The following is a 6,003-nucleotide window of genomic DNA, read 5'->3' as shown; positions in this document are numbered from 1 at the left end:
AGGGGCCGCAATGGAGCCTAATCCCTCTCGCCTTGGCTGCCCCCCTCTGAACGCTTCATCTGCTATCACTCCTGGGTGGGGGGAGGATGCCAATAAAACCGTCTTGTGGGCAACATGTCTTTTACACGATATTTTACCCCGTGGCTAGAATAATGCTTTTCATGCAAGGAAAACGGCTCTGCTGTTGACCTTTCTACAGCATTCCCTTGCTGTGTGACATTATGTGCTGGGATGGTTTAGAATTTAGCTAATTCACTGTTAAGTACTGTAATAGTGGTCTGATCAATTCGGACAGGGAGGCAGTGTTGTCTGCAGTGTTGGGAGTAACGCCGTTATTTTTTTCAGTAACGGGGTAATCTAACTACCGTAATTTCTGGACTATAAGGCGCACCTGACTATAAGCCGCCAGCCACCAAATTTGACATGAAAACGACATTTGTTCATAGATAAGCCGCACTGGACTATAAGCCGCAGTTGTCCTCATTGTATTATGGGACATTTACACCAAAAGATATTAACTGGTAACACTTCATTTGACAATGGCATCATAAGACTGTCATGAAATCAAATGAACCACCATTAAAGCTGTAGTGCGAACTAATTTCTTCACATGCCAAATAGGGTCACAAGTAAAGTAATTAAACATTGTCCACCAAATAAAGCATGAAAAAAAAATTTATATGTTGTATATTTGACAAAATAATCGCGTTTCCGAAGTTCGAGCCTGAAAGGGGACGAACCCGGAAGTGATACGTCACACCGACAACAGCGATGGCAGCCGCCATACAAAGCCCTTCAAACAATGATTCAAACAGAGATATAAGCGATAGATCAAGCGCAAGGGAGGAGATCCAAGTTTTTGAAGAGTTGGAGGAAGAAGAGGAGCTTGGAATTTTATGTTGGATCTAACATGTATTAGCCAGACGCTAATCAGAATGCAAACATTGTGCCTAGAATACCTGACATGGAATGGATACAAGACCCATCGAGATTACAACATTGGTAAGATATAGGCTGTTATTATTTTTATGATTTGAAGATGCAGGCATTTGCACATAATTTTATGTTTTTGTCTATCTGATGACATTGTTAAAAAAAATAATAATCAGACCTCATGTTCATTTTGGCAGATCCGGCAGCTCTCGTGCATATAAAATAATAATACAAAAACGTTGGGGGGGAAAGAAGGAGATGAGTCTTCGATGGCTTTCTCCACTTTATTGTGGCAACAATAAGAAAACAAAATAATAGCGGACTGCCGCCACATTCGACCGCGAAGTTTTGCTTCTCGCCGATCTCCTCCTCGCCTCCCACTCCAGCGTCTCTTAAACGGATTGTGCATAGTGTCTTGTTATGAGCTTTTTGTTTACAAATGTATCGAACACACGACGTGCTGACAACCTTGTCTCTTTATTAACACATGGAGCAGTTCTTATGGAAAAGTTAGAACACAGCTCTCGGCAGGAATTGGCGTCTAATGGCGTGAGGAAATGTAGTTTTTTCACACAAGCGAACAGATTACAAAGCACCACTTCAGTGTTGTCCCGAGACTACATTTCCCATGATTCACTGCGTGACCTGCGCGCTCGCTGATTCTCTGCGAGATTGACTCAATGGCTACGCTAAACCAACATGCTATTTGTCAGCTGTCAGCGGCTCTCATTAAACACAAACTAGAAGCCTATTACCGCGACGCCGACTCGTTTATATGCACATCCACACCCGTTTCCCAATTGACAGTGGATTAACCCTTTCGGACACGATCGTAGATGACGCACAATTTAAACACGCTTAACCTAGCGAACGCAACAACAACTATGATCGGGGATTGCCACGGGTTAACTTTCGGGTAACGTCGCTAGCTTGTACTGTTCAATTCCACAACAGTAGGCTATGGAGGACCAAAGCTGCCAAAATTCAAAATAAAAATAAAAATAAATCAATCAATAAAAAGCAAAATAAAAACGAAAATAAATACAAAAATAAGAAATATGATACAAAAATTAAATATAAATACAAAAATAAATTTGGAAATAAGTAGCTAATTAAATAAAAGTAGAAATAAAAATGAATATATATACAAAAATAAGAAATTACATTAAAAATGTAAGAATAAATGCAAAAATAAATGTGGAAATAAATACAAAAATAAATATATTGATTGAAATGAATGTCAATCAATAAATAAAAACGCTTTGCCATATATTTACTTATTTCATTGTCAGTGCCAACGTTCAAGTGGAAATGTTATTCAAATGAGGGGGCGGTACTACATGTGTTGAACTATTCACCCATTGGTCGATCGACATGCCAGTTCAGTGATCCTCTCGATCGACGAAGTAATGTCTGCCTTCCTGCTGCTTGCTTGCTTCGTAAAATAATGGGACGAGACGAGAAGGTCGGAATCCAAGCGGCTACGGGATGCTGGCAATCGGTTGGATGAGGACAAGGTACGTATTAAATTGGTAATTTGGTGTGTGTTTTTTGAAAAACTTTTTACTTAAGTCCAGTTGAGTTATGTTGAATCTATATAATCTTCCATAAACTAATACCTTGCATTGGGTCTCAGGAAGGGGAGGCAAGGCGGGACATGGATAACAACATTAAACTCACAAGGAATAGTTTAGCGTTAGCGCAATTTAGTGAAGCAAAATTCACACATTCAAGTTCGTGTGGTGCTCCGGAAGACTGTTTGCACCGGCTGGTGTCTCGTTTACTGTTTTCGTAGCTAATCTATTATACCATTTTGCCGTTGTCATCTATTTTCTTCTAGATACTTCTGAGGAAGGTTGGGGTGTCGTTCCTCAACAATAAGACATCTCTCGTCCTCACGTATCTACGTGCTTTTTTTTTTTTTTTTACCCTAAAGCTCCCCGAAGACGCAATAAATTTACATTTCAGGGAATGCTGATGGTGAGCAGTTGGCCAGTATTAGGGGAAAAAGTTACTGACCTTAAGTGGCTCATGTTGGTGTCCAGTGGACAATTTTTTTGATGAACGAGTTAGTTGTGCTGGAAGTCCTTTTTTGTACATCAATGGCCTGTTTATCATTTGTATTGTATTACACTGGTCATCAATTAAATATTACTTTGCAGAAAAACAATCATTGCCTTTATTATTTCTTCACATTATTGAGGTAATGTCACATCAACGACAACCAACATTCTATGCTGTCATTTAAAACAAGTCCAAATATTTGACGCAGGATGGATAGTCTCGTTGTAGACATTCAATACATTAGAAAATTCTGACATCTGCTGAATTTCTTCAGGAGTCGAGGCCTGTCGCAGCTGCACTTCTGGGACTGACATCGACATGGGGGGGATGACCATGTGGACCATCACATAAAACTGCAAATATGTAATTTAAAGTTGAACCAACTAGTCCTAAAATATAACTAAACATGCACACATCGTATATGGCAAATTTAGTTATTGATTAGCCTCATCTGTATGTGCATAGCCCTAGACTGTGAAAGTGTTCACATTTATATAATTTTATTTAACTTTTTTGGTCAGGGATATTTCATGCTTTTATTGTTTTTGGTTTTTTTTAATGTTATGTTTTTGATTAGAAATGTGCATTTTACATTATCCCTTTTGAAGTTGAACTTGTTAAGCCATTTTCAAAGAGCCAATAAGCAAAGAGGGCGTGCCACACCTCATAATTTGATTTTGATGGGTAAAATTTCATCCAATCATCTCCCAGAAGTGGCAACTAAAACCATACCAACATTTCTGCAATAACAGACAATGTGTTGCAGGGCCCAGAAATTTTTTTTTCGTAATTCTGAGACATAAAATTTTAGGGTTTCTTATTTTTGCAAGCCATAAACATCAACATTTAACTCATTGGCTGCCATTGACAGCGCTTGACATCCAATCAATTTTTGACTGGGAGAGGCTGGCAGCGAAAGCACTCCAAATCTAAATGAATTAGATTCCTAGCGCGTAATAAATAATAAAAGCATGAAATATTTAAACTTAATTTAAAATGGTCTATATTATACTGTATATGGGTTTATCGTTCCAAAATGGGTGAAAAAAATATGGTCTTAATTTATTTTTGTACTTCCTTCCGAGTCCCCCAATATAGAGCTTTAATTTATGACTTTATGGTTGCCATCGCTATGCCTTTGACTGTTGGGGGCTGGCACAGAATATCATCTATGCCGAACAGTTTGTAGTTGTAGTGTGCGGACAATTCCCGGTGGATCCAGACGTGGCATGGATTCTTGCACACGAAGTCCTCCATGAAAAAACAGGAAAACATGTTGCAATTTAAAAAGTTGCATTGCATAAAAGCTGAAGAAGTAATTTCTAGTGTTTAAACAGGACTTGAAATAACAAAATGGTTTAACCCTGATTTCAAAGTCATGATTCGGCTTGTTTTGTTTTTTTTTTTAACACAAATATTTCCTCTTGACACTTCATTTGAATGAATGAAACTATAGTCCAAGTCAAATTATTAATGACATTCACTTACTCTGAACCTTTGTACGTCGGAACCTGAGACGTCCTTGCATCATTCTGAACCCAGAATTTGGATGAGATCCTGGGATCCCTGTAATCACCGAGCATCCAACGTTGCGATGTCAGTGGAATTATTCAAGTCAGAGACTCTAAAAACAATGTTATGGTGAGCAGGAATATCGTTTGCTTTCTTGAGAACTTAGTTGTAACTTCTGCTAAGCTACACTGGAGCAGTTACAAGTAGCTTTGATACCAGTAGCAGTCAGATATACTATATAGAGAGTGCAGCATGCCATACGAATAACCAAGTTTTCATTTTAAAATATGCCACTGTCATACAAACTCACCTTATACCATGCTTTGACATTCGACGGTGGATAATGCATATTCTCTCACTTCTCACCAAGTAGGACTACTAAACTAGGTCGGCTGTTTCCCTGACTTTCAGACCCACGTTCTGTCATCTGTGGCAGGCATGGCTAGTAGATTTCAGAAATCGAATGTCGATCAACCAATAAGCGAATAGTTCAACCCATGGCACCCTTAGGAACGCCCCCTCATTTGAATTACATTTCCACTTGCAAGTTGGCGCTGACAATGAAATAAGTAAATATAAGGCAAAGCGCTTTTAATATATTTATTTTTGTATTTATTTCCACATTTATTTTTGTATTTATTCTTACATTTTTAATGTAATTTCTTATTTTTGTATATATATTCATTTTTATTTTTACTTTTATTTAATTAGCTATTTATTTCCATATTTATTTTTGGATTTATTTTTAGTTTTTGTATCTTAATTCTTATTTTGTATTTATAGTCGTTTATATTTTGCCTTTTATTGATTTATTTTTAATTACTTTTATTTTTAATTTTGGCAGCTTTGGTCCTCCATAGTAGGCAGCTATGCTTTGACAAAGTCATCAGTCATCTATCCGAAAATCACACTTTTTGGCAAATCCTTGACCATAAGCAGACAGGTTAAGGAAGCAGGCATCTTCGAAGAGTTTGCAGCAGAGAACACTATTCGATGATGGCGTGAAATTCATTCGCTTCGTGCGAACGAAAAATGTCCATTTACGTGCCCTGCTAGCCTTTGGCCACTCATACAACTTTTCCTTTGAGCGAGAACAAAACATTGCCACACACCGCTGTGGCATCTTACCGAGAAGCAATGCAACAAACAATACTGTTCTATGGTGGACTTCCCTCGCACGTCTAGGTGTGACGTAATTTCCGAAGATTTCCGAAGATTGCCGAAGAAAAGCATTTTCGTTGTCAAGGGCGTTGCTATGGGCTAAACAAAGAATCTGGAAGGGTTGCGTTAAAAAAAATAATGAAAATATGCTTATAATTGTTTAGCCATTGATATTATTCAAAAACATGGTTGGCCAACCTTACTTCAAAGTTCCCCTTTAAGCGTTGAACCAATTTGGTGCAAATCCTTATAGTTATAAAAATCTTCATTTGGCCATCACTGCTCCCTTGGGGGAGACAGTCAACCTCTGCTGCCACCTGGTGTCAACACTGT

At 38.2% G+C, this 6,003-nt stretch overlaps 1 long non-coding RNA gene across 1 annotated transcript; it reads right to left on the bottom strand.

Moving 5' to 3' along the window:
* Nucleotides 1-3,073: 3,073 nt before the first annotated feature.
* LOC130913633 (uncharacterized) lies at nt 3,074-5,078 on the bottom strand. Its single transcript, XR_009062794.1, has 3 exons — nt 4,820-5,078; nt 4,486-4,621; nt 3,074-4,248 (listed from the first exon to the last, which is right to left on the bottom strand). It is a non-coding gene; the product is annotated as an uncharacterized LOC130913633 (long non-coding RNA).
* Nucleotides 5,079-6,003: the final 925 nt, after the last annotated feature.

Source organism: Corythoichthys intestinalis, chromosome 3 (genome assembly GCF_030265065.1).
Source record: "Corythoichthys intestinalis isolate RoL2023-P3 chromosome 3, ASM3026506v1, whole genome shotgun sequence".
Classification (NCBI taxonomy): Eukaryota; Metazoa; Chordata; class Actinopteri; order Syngnathiformes; family Syngnathidae; genus Corythoichthys; species Corythoichthys intestinalis.
This window is presented reverse-complemented; position numbering and strand designations above follow the sequence as displayed.